The following is a 5956-nucleotide window of genomic DNA, read 5'->3' on the forward strand; positions in this document are numbered from 1 at the left end:
ACGAGCTCGACGCCACCGTCTCTCTAGCCGTCTCAGTTCTCGCTTCAGCTCTCACAGCTCCTGGATATACCAAGGCGCTTGCCTAACACGAGTGCAGAGAGGGTGCCTGGGAGCAATCTCGTCGATGGCTGAGGAGAGCCGGACATGCCAGTCCTCCACCAGCTCATCCAACGAGCCGCCAGGGGGCCTCGGATCCCACAGGGCCATCTGGAATCGCATTGGATCCATTTGGTGCCGCGAGCGAGCAGAAATCCGCTCGCCGCCTAAACAAGGTCGGGGTGGAACATTCAGATGAGCCTTCAGGGCCAGATGGTCCGACCATGGCATTGCCTCTACAGTGATCCGATCCACCATCACACACAACCCCGCAAAGATCAAATCGAGCATATGACCGTCCCGATGCGTGGGAGCCGATACGAACTGTGAGAGTCCCAGTGCCACCATGGACGACACCAGGTCCGTAGCCCAGCCTGAGGCCGCGTCCTGGGCATGGACGTTGAAATCACCCAAGACAATCAGCCTAGGGTGCTCCAACGCCCAGCCTGATACGGCCTCCAGTGTTGATCTGGACTATTTTGTTGGTGCTGTAACTTTGGCTTGTTACAAAAGTGTTCCCTCACCATGGAAGCAGCTGCAAATTACATGGGAATGAACAAGAATTGTACCCACATGTCCCATCCTTGTGTTGTTCACTGCTACACACCCATCCCCCATCATATCTACACAGATGTACAGACAAGATGGAGGCTGCACAAGGCCCACCCACAGCTCAGCACCCCTCCCCTTGCTTAACAGTCAGGAAAAGAAAATTTGATTTAAAGGGCCAAAAGGGGGAGGAAATATGGCATTTAGTTCCACTCCTCCCTACGGTGGGCAGCCAAACACTGGCAACTGGCAGGAAGTATATGGGGGTGGGAATATGCAAATATGCATCAGTTCAATGTTGTAACATCACTTCTGGTACAACCACTGCATTGCACCACCATGATGCCTTCACTTCTGGGTTTACACCACAAGTGGTGTCGCAGCATTGGAATATGTATTCCACCACCACCACCATTTTTACTGCTCTACTGAGCAGCAGCAAGCAAATTAGACTGCCAGTGGGAGGTCTCTTGCCATAACAGGATTCCCTCTCTAAGTCTGTATCTATTAACCCAATGAGGCACCTCTAGACACCATGGCGCTGGAACTTCCGGTCTAAGCATTTTGCCGCTCAGACACATCTCGTCTCGCTCGGATGGAGACGCGCCAAGACCCGGCTGACAGGAGGGGTTCGAGTTTGTCCCGGACCCCCCCCCCCCCGGGAATGAAAGATCCTGCTGTTAAAACCTATATATCAAATTTTCATATCATTATGGTTCAGGAAACTTGGGTCAAAGAGAGCATTTGTCTACCTGGTTTTGTTGTTTTTGAAGTGAATGCTCAACCTAGCCTACATAAAGGTCGCCCAAAGGCCGGGTTAACCTGTTTAATTTCCTCAACGCTTAACTGTCTTAGCGTATCTCAGATAGCTGCTAATCAGTATATATTGGCATCATGGTTGCAATTTTCAACTTATTCTTTGATAATCATTACAATTTACTTTCCCCCTTTATCTGTTCAGAGAGAAATTGAATCTCTCTGGAAGAATCTGAGAGAACTCCTTGATATGATCATGCAACAATATCCTAGTGCTTCAATATTGCTTGCGGGAGATTTTAATGCTCGAATGGGCCAAAATGATGATGCCCTGATAGCAACTGAGGAAGAAAGATCTCTGGTTGACTTTTCCTATCCTTATTTATATCAAAGGAGATCGAGGGACTGTAAGGTTAATTGGGCAGGTAAACAGCTCTTCAGCCTCATGATGTGCTATGGTCTTGTGGTTTTAAATGGACTTAAGAATCTAGACCCCATAGGCGATTTTACCTGTGTAACACACAAGGGCGTTAGTGTAATTGATTATATATTGGTATCAACAAACTTGCTGCCTAGAATTTGCAACTTCAAGGTGGCCGATTATATGGGAGGCGATCATTTGCCCCTTCAGCTAACTATTTCAATCACTCCTGATTGTCTGTTACCACCTAGGCTTGCATTTGACCTGCAACAAGGAGGAAACTCTTTGAGACCAATAAGATGGTCTCCAAATTTGATTCCTACTGCAATGAACATTATGCACTCTAATAATTCTAAACTTCTAACTGAGGAACTCCTGAAACACGATCATATTTCAAGGAAGATAGAAATATTAACCAATATTTTAGATCTTTTTATGCCAATTTGTTCTAAATTAGCTACTGTTAATAGGGCTGACAGGAAAAATACCTGGTTTGATAAAGAGTGCAGAGATCATATGAGAAGAATTAGGTCTAAACACCGTGTATTTAAACGTACAAACTCCCAGGCTCATCTAATGGATCTTATATCATTAAAAAGAGAATTTAAGTCCCTAGTAAAATATAAAAAATGGTCAGCCACATGCCAAGAGTGGAAGGTTCTAATTACAGCCATAAACAATAATGAATCTCAAACATTCTGGGAGTTGATTAACAGGGGTCTTTCTGGAGTAGATAGAATTCCAGCGTGTATTGCCCCCGGAATTTGGGAAAGATATTTCACCTCTATTTTTGCTGTGACCCCTGGCTTTGAGTTCCAAGGGGATCAGATTGAACCGCCTCAAACCAACTTCTGGCCTCCAGTTTCATCTGAGACTGTGAGTCTTTTAATCATGCAAATGCGTTCAGGCAAAGCTCCAGGCCCAGATTTAATTCCAGCAGATCTCCTAAAAGTAAACCCCACCTGGTGGAGTAGATTTCTAGCCCCTCTTTTTACTCAAATCAATGAATCTGGCATTATTCCTCAATCATGGAAGCATGCAGTGATAGTTCCAATACATAAGAAAGGCCCAAAAACAGTTCCTACTAACTATAGGCCTATAAGCCTGCTTTCAGTAATAGGCAAAGTGTATGCAGCTTTTTTAAATCATAAACTGCTGGACTGGATAAAAACAGAATCTATAATTTACCCTGAGCAAGCGGGATTTAGAAATGGAGTCTCAGCCTTAGATCATTGCGTGGTACTGTATCATCTTGCCGATAAATACTCTTCTTATTCAAAGGGTTCCCTTTATGCAGCATTTATGGATCTCAGGGCAGCATTTGATTCAGTCCCCAGATGCCGCCTCTGGGCCAAATTGTCCAAAACATCTCTAGACAAGAGACTTCTTTGGCTGATTTACAAACTGTACGAGAATCCTACTGCACAAATTCGTTGCGGAGTAGATGGGCAACTTACAAATACCATTCATCTCTCTAAAGGTGTTAAGCAAGGATGCTTATTAGCCCCCACGCTTTTTAATCTTTATATAAATGATGTAGTCCCATATATCAAAAAAACAATCTGTCACGCACCCATACTAGCGGGACAGGAAGTTCCTATACTACTTTATGCAGATGATGCAGTGCTGCTATCCAGATCAGAAGTTGGCTTGCGTAAGCTAGTGAATGCTTTTACTGATTACTGTATCCAAGAGGGGCTGATGATCAATTATGAGAAATCAAAAATAATGGTTTTTTCTAACAAACCTTGTTTAAAACAAAGATCATGGAAGGTTAAGGGTGGGGAGATAGAACAAGTGTCTCATTTCAAATATCTGGGGATAGTGTTCAGCTCCAGTTGCCGCTGGAAACATCATATAAGAGCAGCAACTGAAATCGCTAAATTAAATTCTAATGCCCTCCTTAAATTCTATTATTCAAGAGGCGGCCAGTATGTCCCAATGGCCATTGCAGCTTTTAATGCGAAAGTTACTTCACAATTTTTATATGGGGCTGCGATCTGGATTAAAGAAATTTCGGAATTATCAGATCAGATCCTTCTCCAGTTCCTGCGTAAAATTGCAGGAGTCCCTAAATGTGTCGCAGGGACGGCACTTAGAGAAGAATTCGCACAATGCTCCTTTGAGTCAAGAGCCTGGAAGGCAGCCTTTAAATTGAGACTGAAAGTTCTTTATATGACACCTAATGCTCAAGGAGGTCTTCTTTATCTTTTAAAAGGGGATAATTATAAATGTACGTGGGCAAAACATATAGATAACAAGCTGGAGTGGATTGGTCTCGCCCCTACGGGGCTTAATAATTTAAATTATCAAGAAGCGCTAAATTTGATGAGATTGAGGGTGACAAACATTGACCGACTCAGCACTTCAATTCGTGCTAGGCGAGTATGCTCCAACTCTGCCTTAGGGATTGTTCCACCTAAGAAAACTCCCTCATATATGAGCTTCCTTACATCCCCCAGATCTAGATATGTCTTCACGCTTGCAAGGTTGAATGTTTTTCCAACTGTAGAGCTAAGTGGCCGTTTTGCTAAAATACAGTACTCAAATAGATTGTGTAATTGTGGATCAGGTGCAATAGAGACCTTAGATCATCTTATGTTATTTTCCACCAATGGATTGACCCCAGATCCTGCTGGATTACTCCTATTTTACAAAGATATCACCTCCCTATGGAACCCTGGGTGATAACCATACTATTAGCTGATGAGGACCCTGAAACGACTCGCTTGGTGGCAAAATATCTTTCAATAGTGCTATTTTTAAAGCGGCTTTGAAATGTTATGAGTACCTTTTGTATACAATTTTAAAATTTTAAAACTAATTTCCATAATATCATGGGATTTTATAGAATTCATTGAAGTTTATAAAATGTGGTCTGATGTTACTGATTATGTTTACTAGCTTTTATTGTAAAGGCGTTCTGTCTAAATTTCTTGTAATTTTATGTAATGCATTTTATATTTGTTGTTTGCATGTTTGGCTTAAGACCTCGGGTCAATGAAGCTAATAAATGAAATGGAAAATGGCCGGCTGGAGGCAGGTCTGCTGGCTGGGAAAGTTGTACTCTAGGGCGTAATTCCCAGGCCGCCGTTCTCCGTGCTAGGCTGCGCCCAGAGGGAAAGAATCCTTGCCGGTTCTCCACCCAGCAAGCTGTTCTTAGCAAAGAGTTTGTTCTTAACAAGGGGTTATCCAGCATGTTCCACAGGGTAAGGAAGTTCTTCTTTATCTTACCCCAAACTGGCAGCGTAGCAGGTCAAAGTTGTTATTGTTGTTAATGCGGGGGAGCTTGAGCACCGAGCTCCGCCGCCGCCACCATCTTCCTTGAGAAAAGGCTATTCAGTATCTTCTAAAGGATTTTAATCCTGATATCACAGCTATAGTGGCCACGTTTCTTGCCGAAGCGGCCAAAGTTAGATGTATGCTCCTAAAGGAATGATGTATTTTGTTTGTTATGCGTTTAAATTTTCACATGGTGTTATTGTATATCTTTGTATTTTACTGTTATGCCATTAAAGGCGTTTGACTTTGACAAGGCCACACTAACTGATTTCGGCAAACAGTTGCCATTGGGGTAAAACAATCCTATAAAATTTGTGGAAAATAAATAACTTCTAAAAGCATTACAAGGTATGGCTATTTATATAAGCTTAAAATTATAGCAAGATAAAATTTGCCCAACCGCAGAACCTTGAATTAAATTATGCAACTCATTGATCTCAATTAGAATGATCAGGGACATTTTTCCATTTTATAAGAGCATAAAAGAACTTGGCAGTCAATTCAATAATCTCCGAATCCCGGGAAGTAAGGAGGTAGTGTAGCTTGCTTCCATCCGGTTGGCATGCAACCTTGCTAAGGGGGACTTCCAGAAATTTTGCTCGAATGTCATTAAGCAGGTTACAGCGTAAAAGTACATGCTCAACTGTTTCTAGTTCTCTCTTATTGCATCCGCAATATCTAATTGCATAAGGGATTTTCTTATATCTCCCCTCAAGAATGGCGGAGGGGAGAACATTGAACCGTGCTAGCATGTAAGCTCTGCACAATTGCGGTGATATCAGGGAGAAAAAATATTGTGGTGGAGCACCAGAGAGTGGATAGGGCCATCTAACTAAGGAACACCTACCAGAA

The sequence above is a fragment of the Gekko japonicus genome, unplaced genomic scaffold (genome assembly GCF_001447785.1).
Source record: "Gekko japonicus isolate JY-2015 unplaced genomic scaffold, Gekko_japonicus_V1.1 scaffold971, whole genome shotgun sequence".
Lineage (NCBI taxonomy): Eukaryota > Metazoa > Chordata > Lepidosauria > Squamata > Gekkonidae > Gekko > Gekko japonicus.